Source organism: Bufo bufo, chromosome 1 (assembly GCF_905171765.1).
Source record: "Bufo bufo chromosome 1, aBufBuf1.1, whole genome shotgun sequence".
NCBI classification, from domain to species: Eukaryota; Metazoa; Chordata; class Amphibia; order Anura; family Bufonidae; genus Bufo; species Bufo bufo.
Window position 1 is genome coordinate 122,735,274 of NC_053389.1, and position 19,288 is coordinate 122,754,561.

Below are 19,288 nucleotides of genomic sequence, written 5' to 3' on the forward strand. Positions count from 1 at the left end.
TCATGCTATCTAAACAGCCTCTGCTGTCGGCAAACGAGTCTGTATGGGAATGAGCGATGGCATTAGTGATCATTACTGCCCATGCTCTGGAGGAGATCTCTGCATGTAATAGCAGCAGTGTCCTTCCCTTACGCTGGGTTCACACCAGAGCGTTCAGAAAGGAGCGCTCTGTATGCGCGATTGTACGGGCGTTTACAAGTGAACACACATTGTCGCGCGTTCCCGAAAGTCTATGTACGGGAACGCGCGACAAACGCCCAAAAAAAACGCTCATGTACTTGTTTGAGCGTCGGGCGTTTTACAGCGCGATCGTACGCGCTGTAAAACGCCCAGGTGAGAACCATTCCCATAGGGAAGCATTGGTTTCTCCTTGTTGAGCGTTTTACAGCGCGTAGGAACGCGCTGTAAAACACTCAGGTCTGAACTGAGCCTAATGATCAGGCGACTGTCAGGAACGCTTCCCTCCTAACAATCGCTTGCTACATCGGGCTATGTAAAGGGGCCTTTAGTCACCAGGATAAGCAATCACTGTCCGTTCTTCACAGAGCTACATGGAAACACTGGAAATAACCAAACATGCTAATTTGATTACTTCTGTCAGCCCCACTCACTGCAAATCCTAATGGATTGTTCTAATTTGTGTGTCAATAAACCAAGGTTGTTACTTAGCAACACGTGCAGGGAGGCCATGGGCGACAACACACTCTCTGCATGACTTTATGGGAACGCACCACAAGTACTTTCACCCATGGCATTTGACAGATAACGATGACCTCCGATTCTAAGGGAAGAAAATGAAAACGATGTGGTACAGAGAGATCCCTCTTGCAGGAGCATTATGGAACGCTCGATCAGTCTGTAACAAACTGTCTTACATTCATGATCTCATCATCTAACGAAAACTTTCCCTTCTGGGTTTAAAGGGGTTCTGCAGTTTGTTTAAACTGATGATCTATCCTCTGGAACAAGTGGATTAAGGTGAGTTAAATTATTTTATTTTTATTTTTTAACCCCTCCAGCCCAATGGTACTATGCATTCTGTATTAAGAATGCTATTATTTTCCCTTATAACCATGTTATAAGGGAAAATAATAATGATCGGGTCTCCATCCCGATCATCTCCTAGCAACCGTGCGTGAAAATCACACCGCATCCGCACTTGCTTGCGGATGCTTGCGATTTTCATGCAGCCCCATTCACTTCTATGGGGCCTGCATTGCGTGGAAAACGCACAAAGAGTAGCATGCTGCGATTTTCACGCAACGCACAAGTGATGCGTGAAAATCACCGCTCATCTGCACAGCCCCATAGAAATGAATGGGTCCAGATTCAGTGCGGGTGCAATGCGTTCACCTCACGCATTGCACCCGTGTGGAAATCTCACCCGTGTCAAAGAGGCCTTAGGGTAGTAATACTAGTATATTTTAATACAAAACGAGCAGACTGATGTGATGATGTTAAAAGCTCTGTCACTAAAATCCAGGTGACAGAATCCCTTTAAGAGGAGTATTTTACTCTTCTGCAAAAAAATGTAGTGCGACCTCTGACAATAAGTACAGCTCTGGACTCTGCTGCCCCCCTCACACACAACAAAACCCAAAAACTCAACAGACAACCCTGGCACACCAGCCTGACCAAAAAACTAAAACAAGCTTCCAGGGCTGCAGAGCGGCGATGGAAGAAATCCCATTCTAAGGATCACTTCACCACATACAGTCGTGGCCAAAAGTTTTGAGAATTACATAAATATTGGAAATTGGAAAAGTTGCTGCTTAAGTTTTTATAATAGCAATTTGCATATACTCCAGAATTTTATGAAGAGTGATCAGATGAATTGCATAGTCCTTCTTTGCCATGAAAATTAACTTAACCCCAAAAAAAACCTTTCCACTGCATTTCATTGCTGTCATTAAAGGACCTGCTGAGATCATTTCAGTAATCGTCTTGTTAACTCAGGTGAGAATGTTGACGAGCACAAGGCTGGAGATCATTAGGTCAGGCTGATTGGGTTAAAATGGCAGACTTGACATGTTAAAAGGAGGGTGATGCTTGAAATCATTGTTCTTCCATTGTTAACCATGGTGACCTGCAAAGAAACGCGTGCAGCCATCATTGTGTTGCATAAAAATGGCTTCACAGGCAAGGATATTGTGGCTACTAAGATTGCACCTCAATCAACAATTTATAGAATCATCAAGAACTTCAAGGAAAGAGGTTCAATTCTTGTTAAGAAGGCTTCAGGGCGTCCAAGAAAGTCCAGCAAGCGCCAGGATCGTCTCCTAAAGAGGATTCAGCTGCGAGATCGGAGTGCCACCAGTGCAGAGCTTGCTCAGGAATGGCAGCAGGCAGGTGTGAGCGCATCTGCACGCACAGTGAGGCGAAGACTTTTGGAAGATGGCCTGGTGTCAAGAAGGGCAGCAAAGAAGCCACTTCTCTCAAAAAAAAACATCAGGGACAGATTGATCTTCTGCAGAAAGTATGGTGAATGGACTGCTGAGGACTGGGGCAAAGTCATATTCTCCAATGAAGCCTCTTTCCGATTGTTTGGGGCATCTGGAAAAAGGCTTGTCCGGAGAAAAAAATGTGAGCGGTGTCATGCCAACAGTAAAGCATCCTGAGACCATTCATGTGTGGGGTTGCTTCTCATCCAAGGGAGTGGGCTCACTCACAATTTTGCCCAAAAACACAGCCATGAATAAAGAATGGTACCAAAACACCCTCCAACAGCAACTTCTTCCAACAATCCAACAACAGTTTGGTGAAGAACAATGCATTTTCCAGCACGATGGAGCACCGTGCCATAAGGCAAAAGTGATAACCAAGTGGCTCGGGGACCAAAACGTTGACATTTTGGGTCCATGGCCTGGAAACTCCCCAGATCTTAATCCCATTGAGAACTTGTGGTCAATCCTCAAGAGGCGGGTGGACAAACAAAAACCCACTAATTCTGACAAACTCCAAGAAGTGATTATGAAAGAATGGGTTGCTATCAGTCAGGAATTGGCCCAGAAGTTGATTGAGAGCATGCCCAGTCGAATTGCAGAGGTCCTGAAAAAGAAGGGCCAACACTGCAAATACTGACTCTTTGCATAAATGTCATGTAATTGTCGAGAAAAGCCTTTGAAACGTATGAAGTGCGTGGAATTATATTTCACTACATCACAGAAACAACTGAAACAAAGATCTAAAAGCAGTTTAGCAGCAAACTTTGTGAAAACTAATATTTGTGTCATTCTCAAAACTTTTGGCCATGACTGTACAAGCAATCCCTTCTCATTTTCAAATCCTCACTCGCTGATGAAAAACAGGCCTACTTCTCATCTCTCATCTTCCCTGCCCACAACCCTAAACAACTTTTTAACACTTTCAACTCTCTTCTCCGTCCCCCAACTCCCCCACACTCACCTCTTATCTCAGCTGAGGACTTTGCAACATACTTCAAAACAAAAGATTGGCATCAGAGAAAGCTTCAGTGCACAGTCCCTCTACTCAACTGCTCAGTCCTCTTCTCCCAAAACCAGCTTCTCCACTATTACAAAAGAAAAACTTTCCACCCTACTCTCCAGATCACATCTCACCACCTGCGCACTTGACTCAATCCCATCCTACCTCATCCCTAACCTCACCACAGTGTTTATCCCAGCCCTAACATCTCTTCAACCTATCACTAACCTCTGGTGCCTTTCCCTCTGGTTTTAAACATGCTACCATTACACCCATCCTCAAAAAGCCTTCACTTGACCCATCTTCTCTGTCCAGTTATCGCCCCATATCACTTCCATATGCCTCAAAGCTACTTGAACAACATGTCCATTCTGAACTGTCCTCTCACCTATCCTCCTGCTCCCTCTTTGAACGACTACAATCTGGCTTCCGACCCTACCACTAAACTGAAACTGCTCTTACCAAAAAGTCACCAACGACCTGATAACAGCCAAAACCAAATAACATTACTCTGTCCTCCTCCTCCTTGACCTGTCCTCTGCCTTTGACACTGTCGACCACTCCCTTCTGTTACAAACTCTCACATCTCTTGCCATCACTAACCTGGCCCTCTCCTGGATCACATAATACCTCACAGACCGGACATTTAGCGTCTCCCACTCTCACAACACCTCCTCGTCTCTTTCCCTCTATGTTGGTGTCCCACAAGGCCCTGTCCTAGGACCCCTGCTCTTCTCTATCTACACCCTCAGCCTGGGACAGCTCATAGAGTCCCATGGCTTTCAGCATCACTTTTATGCTGAAGACACACAAATCTACCTTTCTGGTCCAGACACCTCACTATCCAGAATCCCACAAAGCCTATTTTCCATATCCTCCTTATTGTACAGCGCCATGGAATGAAAGGTGCTTTAATAATAAATAATAATAATAGTTTTACCTCAATAAACACTTGGGGTGTTAGAGAAATGACAAGGCTGAAAGCAAAGGTATAAGAAGAGAGGGAGGTCTATAGAATTTGGAATGGATATTTTTGAATTTCTTATATATTTTTTTCTTCTCATACCAATGATCCAGGATTCTGAGCTACGTGGAGCTCTTTAGTAGCGGGCTAACAATAGGGTGGACTTGGCTCTCCCTGTGTGTGACTACAACATGTCCAGTACAAGGTGGTCACCAGTGATTTAGAGGGTTCCATCCGTCTATGTTCCCTGAGGTTGCATGGAATTTGTTTTATGCTAAGTGAACTAATATACTTTATTCATACTTTCGCAAAACTGACTAGATATTTTAGAATTTCCCTTTTCTTTTTATAAATACTACAAAATGGTTCCATCCCAGGGGCGTAGCTATAGGTGAAGTGGCTGCTTTGGGGCCCAAACTCAGAAGGGGCCCACCGAGGAGGAGGAGGAGGACTAAGAGATTTTATCGATAAACCAACCACGTTTCCCTATTTTAAACAAATAAGAGATTTTATCGTCAGGGCCCCCTCAACAGTATTATAAAATTACATCAGATACAGAGACTCTGTAGGAAACGGACAGAGAGGCTGCCGGGCCTGGTTTGAGAAAGTGATTTTGACTAGGAACAGGAGTGGGGGGTTGCAAAATTTGCTGCGGGGCCCAGTCATTTCTAGTTAAGCCCCTGTTCCCTCCACTACACTATATTAGGTTAGAAGATATTCTGAAGGTTGCAAAAGAACAACCACAAAAAAAAAAACTCCCAGGCTTGGTGAGCACATTGTGTAAATCACACAGACCATGCGGTTCTGTACAAGTGCGGACGAGGGAGCTCTCGTACTGTGTATCTTTGCTTTTACAACATCAGTTGTTATGTAAACCGCCTCGTAGATGAGAAAACCCAAACGAAAAACAAGCACCCTCCAAAATTAAAACCTGAGCTCTTGCCAATGCCGTTTTCTTTTTTTCCACAACCTTAGGTCTCTGTCTATAGTGGTATTTTTTTACCATCTAAAAATAAAGGCACAGTGATTGATGATGGGGAGACGCCCAAGTATTGCTCTCTACTCCAGAAATTCACATTGTTCCTTTTATAAAAAAAAAAAAAGTCTAGCGAGAAGGGACTGGCTGCAGTCTCAGACTGGTTCCAGCCAGATAAGTGCCTGCTTTATTATTATTTTTTGTCTTATCTGATATTGAATCACTCTTGCCTTGTTTTTCTAAAAGGAACCAGGAAGACATTTTTCTAATCAACAGAAAATAACCTTGTACGGCTCATAAATCTTTTTGTTTTTTGGGTTTATGCCCAGAAAACAGCAAAGGATATTGCATCATGTTTCTTTTTTTCCCTCCTAGCTAGCAACAGAGAACTCTGAGAGCTTCATATCCCTCCCACTAGCTGATGACAGAGTTGAAGCAGGATCCATTATAGCTCAGGAGACAGGCACGTATTCAAGAAAGCACATTGGAAAATTCAAGAAGACTCTGCATATCCAGGGGACGAGAGAGGACGCAAGGTGCAACTTTTGCAGAAGACTATTTTTACGATTATTTTGTCTTTTTTCATTTTTTTTAATTTTTTGTGGATTTATTTCAAAAGAAAAGTGAAGAGGTCATTCTATTGCTTTTTTTATTTATTTTTTAATGCTTCTATTACTTTTTAATCTACCAAGATTAAAAGCGAACAATTCTTATGCTTTCTGTCAAGGACTTGAATGATATTGGGCCACGTGTTTGGAAAGGTGATTTTGTTTATTCATTTTTGTTTTTACGTGCAATGTATTTTCTGTAACTTGCCAATATTATATAATTTTATTATTTACAGTGATTGTTTTAATAAATGGCTTTCACATCGAATTATATATTATTTTGTACTTAATATATAGGACACTGGTATGAATAGGTTAATATATTAAGGTAGATAATTCAGCATTAGACATTGGCAAAAAAAATGAAATTCTTATTTTTTTTATTTGATTTGAATTTCTGAGAAATTTACACAAAGATGTAAAAGCCTGCAAACACTCTAATAGGGAAGGAATGTGATCTAAGTGACTTTGATCATAAATTGATTGCGGGTGTCAGGCAGGGTCTGAAAAAAGCTGATCTCCAGGAATTTTTACGTAAATGTGTTTCAGGTTTACAGAAAATCACCAAACAATAGTCATCCAATGAGAGTCAGCTCTGTGGTGAAAATGCCATGTAAATGAGGTCAGAGTAAAATGGGCATTCTAGTGGCATTATATCGAATAACCATGTCCTACAGCATTGGTGGGCAGGGGAGCATCTCTGCATGTCCAACCTTGAGGTGCATGGGCTACAAAAAGTCTGGGTCCCAGTCAATTATGGGTGAGGACGAAAGGTTACAGTGGGCAGAGGTTCGTTAAAACTGGGAAGGTGAAGATGAGATATCTTCCTTACCCTTCAGCCAGTGGTGGTCATGATTTGGTATAGATCACACAAATCCATGGATCCATCCTGCCTTGTGTCAATGGTTAAGGCTATTGGTGGTGGCATGCTGGTGTGGGAAATGTTTTACCCTTTTCACATATTGGGCTCCTTGATACCACTTGTACATCATTTACATGGTCAGTATGGCTGCTGACCATGTTCATCCATGTGTGACGATCTTCTATGTCATAAAGCACTGATCCCACAAACATGGTAATGAATTCAGTGCACCCCCAGTGATTCCAGGTCACCAATACAGCACCTTTGGTATGTAAGAGATGCAGAGATCTGCAGCATGGGTGCACAGAAACTGTGTGATGCTTTCAAATCAACATGGGATATTTCTAGCACCTTCAGCAGTCCAGGTTGTCCTGTTCATAAAATGGGCTAATATTGAATACCACATCATTTATTACCATCTCACCAGACCCTACTATGAAGAAAACAAATGTAAATTGTAGGTCACTGGTTGGAAGGTGTTCAACACCATGGCCTCAGATATTACATGGAGTGAATGAGTCCCTCTGTGATCTAGCTTGTGGCACTGGCTGTACATCAGAGAGCTGAGATTCAGAGCTTGGCTACCTACTGGAAACCACCAGTATCTATGGCTCATGCACAAAAAAACTAGAAAGAGGAACATGAAACCTGAACCTGACCAATGGAATAATGTAAAATGGTCCAAGTTGTCTTTCCTACATACAGCCACCCACAGTGACCCAACGGGGGGCTGCCAAAGATACACATATGGAAAGAAGAGCGATAGGTTTTTATTACATTTCTATAGAAAATGTGAGATCTCATATCTATCCATCCATCGCATATCTATATATCTATCTATTATATATCTATATCTGTCTATACGCTGCCTGCATCTGTATATCTATCTATCTATCTATCTGTATGTAGGTCTATCTGTCTATATCTACTATCTATACCATCCATCTATCTAATCTATCTATCTATCTATCTATCTATCTATCTATGTATCTATCATCTATCTTTGTATCTATCAACACACACGGTAGACAATAGTGTGTAGTTACATGTTATCTGAGGTGGCGGCACGTCACGTGAGCGCAGAGCCCACTATGGAGAACACATCATCATGCAGACATACAGAGAGTGTCAGGGGCGCTGCAGGTCTGTGGTATGGAGCTGCAGGGACACTGTGCGCCGCCGCATGGTGCCCTGTCAGGTGCCATATGTTAGAGTTATCCCCCCCAGAAGCAATGCTCCTGCATTTGGCTGTCATTCTCACAGATTCTGAACGTAGCGGCAATGCACATGCTCGACTGCGTTATTCGGCTCCTCCTTACCACGGTCGTGCGGCTGGGTTTGAGCAGGACTGGATTCCCCCATTATAGGGATCATAGTAGTCAGACTCCCACCCATGTAACATTCATCACCTAGTCAGTGGAAGGGTAATACATGTTTGTGGCCAGAAGACCCCGTTAAAAGAAATAGGACTCATATTTTCCTGACTGTTGGGAAACACACGCAGTACAGTAGACACAGGGTCTGTCACCAGTAACCACGTGGTTTTCAGCCCGGAACAGTGTAAAAATAACCACAAAAGTCATTTTCGGAAAAAGTGAGTCAAGTATGAACGTTGAGTCTTGTCTTCTCACAGCAGAATAAGAGTCACCGTGAGGTAAAGATGAAAACCCAAAATGAAACTGCTGAAAGGGTCACGAAACCTAAATTACAGTCTCATAAAAAGAGCTGATGCAGCCGCTAAAGGGGCCACGTTCCAGCCCAATCTCACATCAGGGTCGAGAGATGCCACTCCATGCGGGGGTGAGAAAGTTGTCATGGCAACTGGTCAATGTCCAGTGTGTATCAGACAAGGGTCCCATTAATTAGAATAGGACCCTGCATGATACTCGCTGGACACGCGGTGGCTGTCTGGAAACTTTCCTGCCCAGAGTGCTGTTGTGTCTATCCACACCCGACATCAGATCAGGAAGGAGAATATGTCTGCACCGCCCCTTTAACTCCCCTGTATGTAAGTGACATGGAAATATGGCTGTCAGTCATACCATAGAAGAACATAAGCCTGCCTTCAGCCTGTAAGGTCAGCAACGTTCAGCACTCCAGCTGCTCTGAAACTACAACTCCCACTATGCACACTTGCTTAGGTGTTCTTGTAACCCCCACAGAAGTGAATGAAGCATTCTGGGAATTGCAGTATCGGAACGGCTGCGGTGCTGGAGGTTGCTGATCCCTGATGTAAGGGCTGATACCAGGGAACAACAGAGGACACTGAACTTCACAGTATGGCATCATGCACACGGCCGTTCCGTTTTTTTGCGGTCCGCAAAAAACGGAAGCCGCCCGCGTGCCTTCCGCAATTTGCGGAACAGAATGGGCGGCCCATTGTAGAAATGCCTATTCTTGTCCGCAAAATGGACAAGAATAGGACATGTTCTATTTTTTTTGCGGGGCCACGGAACGGAGCAACGGATGCGGACAGCTGTCCGCAACTTATGCAGCCCCATTGAAGTGAATGGGTCCGCATCCGAGCTCGGATGCAGACCCAAACAACGGCCGTGTGCGTGAGGCCTAAAGGGAATAGGACACACTTTTTGGTTAGTGTCTGATTGAGGTGCACTTCATACATTTCAGAAACAGGTTGCCGAGATGGTTTTAATCATGTATTTGCAGAATTCAAGTGAAAAGTCTGAAAGTAAATTTCCAGATGAAATGTCTGGAAATGGAAAAGATCTGGACAGTAGGTGATGTGTGGTGTAATCTGGCAGATCACCAGGAACTGCCTGGAATGAAATGACTCAGAAGAGCTGAACATGTCGTAACGCTCGGCGCGGCTGTGGGAACGGCTGTACTGCCCAGCGAGCAGAATCCTTTCCTTCCACCAGGGGTCATTAGTGGAGCAGTAATGGACACAAGCACTGAGCTTCCTGCCAGCATCCCTCACTTACAGGAAAAGAGCGTCCGTGATGTGACTATTATCAGCCTCTCCTGCTTCTCTGCATTTAGAGGGATCAACACTAATTGGATTCATGTTATTTTTTCTGAATATTAATCACTTTTTTTTTTCCCTCTGCTACTCAGTAATAATGATCTTCCTAGTTTTCCAGTAAAAAAACAAGAGTATTTTCCAACGTAGAGGATTTTATTACTGCAGATCCGGTGGTGGATTTCACAACAAATCCACAGCAAAATCCACTTGTGTAAAATGCATTTGTGGTGAATTTCACTATGGATTTCACCCCTCGCCACTGAAAAGAATTAAATCAGCAGTGAAGATCTGCAGCAGGAATTAACAAGCCGTTGATTTAAACAGAATCTATCAGCAGTTTTGTACCTATGACACTGGCTGACCTGTTACATGTGCACTTGGCAGCTGAAGGCATCTGTGTTGGTCCCATGTTCATATGTGCCCGCATTTCTGAGAAAAATGATGTTTTATTACACTGCGTGCAGAATTATTAGGCAAATGAGTATTTTGACCACATCATCCTCTTTATGCATGTTGTCTTACTCCAAGTTGTATAGGCTCGAAAGCCTACTACCAATTAAGCATATTAGGTGATGTGCATCTCTGTAATGAGAAGGGGTGTGGTCTAATGACATCAACACCCTATATTAGGTGTGCATAATTATTAGGCAACTTCCTTTCCTTTGGCAAAATGGGTCAAAAGAAGGACTTGACAGGCTCAGAAAAGTCAAAAATAGTGAGATATCTTGCAGAGGGATGCAGCACTCTTAAAATTGCAAAGCTTCTGAAGCGTGATCATCGAACAATCAAGCGTTTCATTCAAAATAGTCAACAGGGTCGCAAGAAGCGTGTGGAAAAACCAAGGCGCAAAATAACTGCCCATGAACTGAGAAAAGTCAAGCGTGCAGCTGCCAAGATGCCACTTGCCACCAGTTTGGCCATATTTTAGAGCTGCAACATCACTGGAGTGCCCAAAAGCACAAGGTGTGCAATACTCAGAGACATGGCCAAGGTAAGAAAGGCTAAAAGACGACCACCACTGAACAAGACACACAAGCTGAAACGTCAAGACTGGGCCAAGAAATATCTCAAGACTGATTTTTCTAAGGTTTTATGGACTGATGAAATGAGAGTGAGTCTTGATGGGCCAGATGGATGGGCCCGTGGCTGGATTGGTAAAGGGCAGAGAGCTCCAGTCCGACTCAGACGCCAGCAAGGTGGAGGTGGAGTACTGGTTTGGGCTGGTATCATCAAAGATGAGCTTGTGGGGCCTTTTCGGGTTGAGGATGGAGTCAAGCTCAACTCCCAGTCCTACTGCCAGTTTCTGGAAGACACCTTCTTCAAGCAGTGGTACAGGAAGAAGTCTGCATCCTTCAAGAAAAACATGATTTTCATGCAGGACAATGCTCCATCACACGCGTCCAAGTACTCCACAGCGTGGCTGGCAAGAAAGGGTATAAAAGAAGAAAATCTAATGACATGGCCTCCTTGTTCACCTGATCTGAACCCCATTGAGAACCTGTGGTCCATCAAATGTGAGATTTACAAGGAGGGAAAACAGTACACCTCTCTGAACAGTGTCTGGGAGGCTGTGGTTGCTGCTGCACGCAATGTTGATGGTGAACAGATCAAAACACTGACAGAATCCATGGATGGCAGGCTTTTGAGTGTCCTTGCAAAGAAAGGTGGCTATATTGGTCACTGATTTGTTTTTGTTTTGTTTTTGAATGTCAGAAATGTATATTTGTGAATGTTGAGATGTTATATTGGTTTCACTGGTAAAAATAAATAATTGAAATGGGTATATATTTGTTTTTTGTTAAGTTGCCTAATAATTATGCACAGTAATAGTCACCTGCACACACAGATATCCCCCTAAAATAGCTAAAACTAAAAACAAACTAAAAACTACTTCCAAAAATATTCAGCTTTGATATTAATGAGTTTTTTGGGTTCATTGAGAACATGGTTGTTGTTCAATAATAAAATTAATCCTCAAAAATACAACTTGCCTAATAATTCTGCACTCCCTGTATATGCAAATGAGCCTCTAGGAGCAACGGGGACGTTACCTATGATCACGTTTACACTTCCTGGCCCTGTAAGGCCATTGACATGTCCGCAACTGTTTTGCGTTCCACAAATTGCGGGTCCGCAAAACACGGGCAAAGGCCATGTGCGTTCCGCATTTTGCGGACCGCACATCTCCGGCACTATAAAAGAAAAGCATTTTCATTTCCGTAGCCTCCATACACTTAGGACATGTGACAGGAATTTCTCCCTTCATCAGTTGGTGAAATGAAGCATCAGTTAACACCCAGACAAAAGGTGAGACACAATCTTGTCCGAGATTTCTTGCGCAGGGCCTCTTTCAGAATCGCACAGCATTCTGATATGATTTATAATGCTGTGTGTATCAGCCTGACCTTGCTTTTACAAAATAAGGCCCTGGAAAAAATGTGGATCGGATGCAGACCCTTTCATTTTAATGGGGACCACAAAAAATGCACACAGCACACTGTCTGCATCCATATATCCATTCAGCACTCACATCCATAATTTGCGGAATGCAAAACTGACACGGTTGTGTGAATGGGGCCCTATACTGACATAATACTCTCAGTATGAAGCTTCATGCACACGACCGTTCTTTTTTTAAGGTCCGCAAAAACGGAGTCCGTAGGTCCGTGATCCGTGACCGTTTTTTCGTCCGTGGGTCTTCCTTGATTTTTGGAAGATCCACGGACATGAAAAAAAAGTCGTTTTGGTGTCCGCCTGGCCGTGCAGAGCTAAACGGATCCGTCCTGAATTACAATGTAAGTCAATGGGGACGGATCCGTTTGACGTTGACACAATATGGTGCAATTGCAAACAGATCCGTCCCCCATTGACTTTCAATGTAAAGTCAGGAGTCCCTTTTATACCATCTGATCAGAGTTTTCTCCAATCCGATGGTATATTTTAGCTTGAAGCGTCCCCATCACCATGGGAACGCCTCTATGTTAGAATATACCATCGGATTTGAGTTAGATCGTCAAAACTTATATCCGACAGTATATTCTAACACAGAGGCGTTCCCATAGTGATGGGGACGCTTCAAGTTAGAATATCCTACGAACTGTGTACATGACTGCCCCCTGCTGCCTGGCAGCACCCGATCTCTTACAGGGGGCTGTGATCCGCACAATTAACCCTTTAGGTGCGGATCTGCGTTCCGTCTGTGTGAAAGTTGCCAACGGCCACGGATCACGGACGCGGATGCCAATCTTGTGTGCATCCATGTTTTTTCACGGACCCATTGACTTGAATGGGTCCGTGAACCGTTGTCTGTCAAAAAAATAGGACAGGTCATATTTTTTTGACGGACAGGAAACACGGATCACGGCCGCAGATGAACAACGGTGCATTTTCCGAGTTTTCAACTGACCCATTGAAAGTCAATGGGTCCGCAGAAAATCACGGAAAACGGTCATGTGCATGAGGCCTAATTCTGTAGAAGTAAGCCATGCAGAAATACACAGCATTATAAATCATTATAATGCCGTGTGAGCCTGTGAAAAGAGCAGTGTCCATAATGGGAAATCACGCTTCCACACGGAGTGTGTTTTCCACACTAGACACGCTCGTCTGAAAGAGGCCTTAGGGTAGTTTTTCACAGGACAAAAGGGGAGAAGCATAAAGAGCACCAATCTATATATATATAAAGATGTATGTATGTATGTATGTATGTTCCGCAATCACTCAAAAAAGCAACTATCGATTTCAACAAAACTTGGTATACACATCCCTTGCTACCTGGAAAGAAATCTTGTGGGGGTCACAGCTCTCTAGGACGGACCGTTCCTGAGATATTCCCAAAAAATGACCTGCATTAGCCAATACAAGCCCGCAAATCTTTCTCTTTATATCCCAACTGCCATACACACGGTCACATGTCCCTTATCAGCCAATAGAAGCTCGGAGTGAGGCCCTTAGTCTCCACATACACACAGTTTTACTCCAGGTTTCCATTACAACCCAGCCATTTTTCTTCACTGCTGTAGGTCAGCTTTAGGCTAGGGCTACACGACAACATGTGTCACGCGTCAAATTTTGTCGCACCAATGTCGCGCAAGAATTGGATGGATTTTTCTGTGACTGTCTCGTCACAGTCGGAGCATGTCGCAGTGCGACACCATAGCCTATTATTATAAAAATTGATGCATGACATTGGTGCGACAAAATTTAGAGCGACACATTTCGTCATGTAGCCCTAGCATTAAAGGGGCAGGCACTGTGAAGGTCACTGTTAAAGGGAAGTTCACTGTGGATGTTACTGTCAAGGGGGCAGGCCGCTGTGGAGGTCACTGTTAAAGGGGCTGACACTGGGGAGGTCACTGTTAAGGGGGCAGAGGCCACTATTAAAGGGGCAACTGCTGTGGAGGTCACTGTTAAGACAGCAGGGTACTGTGAGGTCACTGTTAAGGCAGCGGGGTACTGTGGAGGTCACTGTTAAGGGAGCGGGCCCCTGAGGAGGTCTCTGTCAAGGTAGTGGGGTGCTGTGAAAATCAATGTTAAAGGGGCGGGCTGCTGTGAAGGTCAAAGTTAAGGGGATGGGCTGCTGTTGGGTTACCATTTTAAAGTGGCGGAGCACAGTGGGGGGGTCAGTGTTAAGGGGCGGGGTACTGTAGAGGTCACTGTTATGGGGGATACTGTCGATATCTTTTAACTAAATGAAATAGATGAAATATACCCGTGCAATGCCGGGTCCTTCTGCTAGTAAACAATAAAACAAGTCAAATGGCACATATTAAAAGAAACTTCACACCAACCAACAGAATGGGGAACGATCTTTACTACAACTGTTCCTCCCCCATGCAGCTTACATCATGTCGCAACATCCGTCTCCCCAATCAATCACTTGTGTAAAAGGGCCTTAACATTCTGTAAATTTGGGACCTTCTATTTCATCATATTCAAAAACCATAATGAGAGATATGAAAAAAGATATAAGACCAGCTTTAAAGGGGTTCTCTGGATAGGTCATCAATATCAGATCGGCGGGAGTCCGACACTCGGCACCCCCGCCGATCAGCTGGTTGAAGAGAAGGTGAGCGCAGGGCGGGTGCCGTCTCCCTTCTCTCTTCCTGCTATGTCTATGGCAAGCACGAAGAGAGAAGAGAGACAGCACACACCTTTATTTCATACAGCTGATCAGCGGGGCCACCGGCCGCCGATCTGATATTGAGGACCTATCCTCAGGATAGGTCTTAAATATTAAAAGCCCGAAGAACCCCTTTAATTTATACAGCAACCAAGCTGCAAGTGTTCAATTTGCCTGTAGAGCCACCACAGAGGAAATGAAGTGTTACACAGAAATGAAGGGGCTGTCCGATTAAAACGGTGACATGCTTGTTCTTTGCAAATACTATTCGTAGGTGATCTCTCTGTTAGCTGCTATATAACAATTCTGAATGGTAGACCGACTCTTATGTTACAGGGTATTTGTAAATGGATTGTCTAAGCTGGCATTTTTTACAATGCACTGATCACCCATGCAAGTTAGCTCTCTTTCCAAAAAAGGAAAATAAAGCAGTGCCTCTGGATCCATCAATTAGAAGGTAACTATACTGAAAGTCAATGTTCCACCTTTTAAACAAGCCTTGAGACCTAATTTAGTAATACAGCCAAGCCAGTACCTCATCTGCAGACAGCTGTTTGCCTCTGATCTGTGTAAAACACAAAGAACTGGCTTATCTAGGTGAGAGGCCTTTGTGAGGGATCGGGGGGTACTAGCTTTCTTCTAGAGACAGCCTAGTAGATGTAAGAAGTCTTATAGGCCATGCAATGTCCTTCAGCCCTTCAGTTGTCTGCAGATGAGGTACTGGCTTAGCTATAATCCTAAATTATGCCTCAACGCCTGTTTAAAAAGTCAAACATTAAATTATAGGATAGCTACCTTCCAAATGGTGGGACCAGGGGCGCAGCTTTCTTTTCTTATTTGGAAATACAGTTAATTTGTGCACATTTTTCCCAGAGTAGCATTGCATGGCTTATAAGACTACTAGACCCTCTCCACAAGGAGAAATAGATCCTGATTTGACAGGAAGGTTATATGGCCACCTTTAAAAACTCCTACCTGCTACAATACAACACAGCCTGATGGCATCATACCATATTCAATATTATCATTCAGCTGGATTACTTTTCTTAGCGTGAGTGATGCAGCCACCCATTAGAACGCCTGATGTCTGGCTCCGTCCTTTCTATGCTGTACGTGATCTACAAAGCACCAATATCATTTACAATCTGGTTTTGTGAAATGCTTCTCTATTAACTCTTCTCTTTCCAAATCATTAAGAAGCCAGTTGCTCGTAAGATTTGTTTTGGAAACTCTATAAATAAAGAATTTATAGTGGTAAAAAAAAAAATACTACAAAACTCACTGTATGTATAATGTGCTCCTTTAAGTAGTGACTGGGAAAGCTGCCAGCAAGTCTTGTGGGACTTTCAATGTATAACCATTAACCCTTGTAAAATAGCAGACTGTGTCCTCATCTGCACTCTTGCAAAGGAATAGCTGAACTAGGAGGGGCACTAGGATACGCACAGGCAAGCCCCCTCCTTCCTAAAGGAAGTTCAATCACCTAGTCTCGCTGGCTTCTGAATAATCTCACACGTGGTCATCTCTGTGCAAGGAAATCTTTCTGCTGAACGTTCACAAACGCACACGTTGTGCAAAAGTCTTCCAGATGCATCAAGTATTGAAGGGGTTTTCCAGGTTTCAACATTACACTTAGGATTTCTAGCTTATAATAATTTTGGCCTTATTGTAATGGGTGTGGTGAGTTTATGGTGGGCTTGTGCTAACACAGAGCAGCTGACCTGAACAAGCAGAGCTACAGTCAAAAGTGGCAGACTGGGCCTGATGAGGTGGATTTCAGGCTAAGGTTGGTCATACACATAAGATAGCTGTAGGCCAAACACATCTCAAACAATCTCTCAAAACCTCTCCATAAACATGGATGTTTATTTCATCAGGGAGACAATCTTATCTTCTGACCAAACAATAGCATCAGTCATGTTGGATTTTCACATCCTCCTGTTTAGGGCTCATGCACACGAACGTACTTTCTTTCCGTGTCCGTTCCTTTTTTTTTTTGCGGACCGTATGTGGAACCATTCACTTCAATGGGTCCACAAAAACGGAAGTTACTCTGTGTGCATTCCGTTTCCGTATGTCCGTATTTCCGTTCTGCAAAAAAATAGAACATGTCCTAATATTGTCCGCATTACGTACAAGGATAGTACTGTTCTATGAAGAGCCAGCTGTTCCGTTCAGCAAAATATGGAATGCACACAGATGTCATCCGTATTTTTTGCGGACCGCAAAAAACATACGGTCGTGTGCATGAGCCCTTACCCAGACACCTGCTAGTAGGGAAATAGCTGGAGTTTCCCCATACACACAGGAGAGGCCTGAGAACTTAAAGTGGCCCTGGAAAACAAACTAAAAATGGCCCCATGTTGTAGGTGGGTCCAAAGTGACAGAAGGAGGGGGAAAACAGAGGTAGGCGAGGCCAGCAATACTGTAGTGCAGCACAAAATACCGCCCCAGCAGAACTAAATACCACAGAGCAGCACAAAATCATGCTGCCTCTGCTGCAGTATTTGACTGTATCACTGTCCTGAGGACTGCGATACAGCTAAATTCAGGAAGGTGAGGTAAGGGGCATACATACCTGATGCTCCTAGCATTACCGGCAATTAATGCGGAGAGGATCAGATCGTTATGTACCAGGTCAGCGGCTGCCCCACTGGGAAGGACCTATGGCCAGTCTGCCCCAGCATACACATCAGATTACAGGTCCATTTACATGAACAGCTTATTGGGAGAATTATCGGGAAAACATTTTTGTATTAACACTTAATTGTTCTATGTGAATGAAACATCCATCACATGACAATCCCACATAAATACAGGGATCTGCTGCCAATAAACAATGAATCTGTATGGGGATGAACGATCACTACTGTGATCGTTCATCCCCACACAGGGTGGTGTCTGACAATATTAATCTGATGTGCATTAGCAGCCATATGCCCCGTTTACACAGAACAGTTATTCTGTTCATCAGACAATCGTCCGAGTGTCTGATCAACATTTTCCATCAGGTCAATCAGGAGGGTAGAGCTATGCTTCACTGTCACATAATGGCTGCCCTCCTGATTAAGATAAGAAATACACTCAATGACAAAAAAAAACATAATGCACCAAGCAGTTGTTGTTGAAACTAAATGTAACTCATGTGTGAATGTAATGATGATATATGTAAGGCTACTTGCACACTTGCGGCAGTGTGATCCGGCGGGCAGTTCTGTCGTCGGAACTGGCCACCGGACCCGCCGATCTGCCGCTGACTGAAAGCATTTGTGAGACGGATCCGGATCTGGATGCGGATCCGTCTCACAAATGCATTGCAAGGACGGATCCGTCTCTCCGCTTGTCATGCGGACAGACGGATCCGTCTTGTATCTTTTTTCACATTTTTACCGATCTGCGCATGCGCAGGCCGGAAGGACGGATCCGGCATTCCGGTATTTTGAATGCCGGATCCGGCACTAATACATTCCTATGGGAAAAAATGCCGGATCAGGCATTCAGGCAAGTCTTCAGTTTTTTTTGCCAGGGATAAAACCGTAGCATGCTACGGTTTTCTCTTTTGCCTGATCAGTCAAAATGACTGAACTGAAGACATCCTGATGCATCCTGAACGGATTGCTCTCCATTCAGAATGCATGGGGATATACCTGATCAGTTCTTTTCCGGTATAGAGCCCCTGTGACGGAACTCTATGCCGGAAAAGAAAAACGCTAGTGTGAAAGTACCCTAAGTGGTTACAAAGAGCGAAAGAAGAATTGTACAACTGAAAGGAGGCTCTAGGACCCTGCTGACCGTCTCTAGTCTGGATACTAGGGTTGTCACGATACCAAAGTTTTGATTCGATTTCGATACCATGAAATAGTATTGCGATACTCGATACCATTTGCACAAAATACAACACCAAAAAAGCCGCGTGCATGCCACATTTTATAGAACGGCCCATAATAGAACAGCCCTATCCTATTTTTTGGGGGGACAAGGTGACTAAAAAATGGCGAATAGTTTGGACTTTTTCGGACGTGGTGATATGTACGGTAATATGTTTATTTTTTTATTGTTTATACATTTTATATTTAAAATTGGGAAAGGGGATGATTTAAACTTACGGTAATATTTAGGTGTTTTTTTTAACTTTTTTTTTCTTTTTTACTTTTTATTTAATAACTATTAGCACCCTTAGGGGGCTAGAACATGAGATCTTTTACCCCCTTGTCTTATTCACCCTAATAGAGCTCTATTAGGGTGAATAGGATTTTACACACTTACCACAGCATACCATGGCAGCCAAGGCTTCAGTAGTGTCCTGGCTGCCATGGTAACCGATCGGAC

The 19,288-nt window shown here is 43.7% G+C and overlaps 1 protein-coding gene and 1 long non-coding RNA gene across 3 annotated transcripts in view; one reads left to right on the forward strand and one right to left on the reverse strand.

The window, feature by feature from the left end:
• Nucleotides 1-19,288, reverse strand: part of LOC120998447 — a 177,767-nt gene that overhangs the window by 127,805 nt on the left and 30,674 nt on the right. Inside the window, exon 1 of one of the 2 annotated variants that reach the window (XM_040429082.1) lies at nt 6,825-6,879. The exons of the other annotated variant lie outside the window; for it this stretch is intronic. The gene's annotated coding sequence lies outside the window, so the exon portion shown is untranslated. Of the gene's footprint in view, nt 1-6,824; nt 6,880-19,288 lie in introns of those variants that run through there. 2 annotated transcript variants of the gene reach the window in all.
• LOC120998463 lies at nt 5,159-6,260 on the forward strand. Its single transcript, XR_005778403.1, has 2 exons — nt 5,159-5,671; nt 5,760-6,260. It is a non-coding gene; the product is annotated as an uncharacterized LOC120998463 (long non-coding RNA).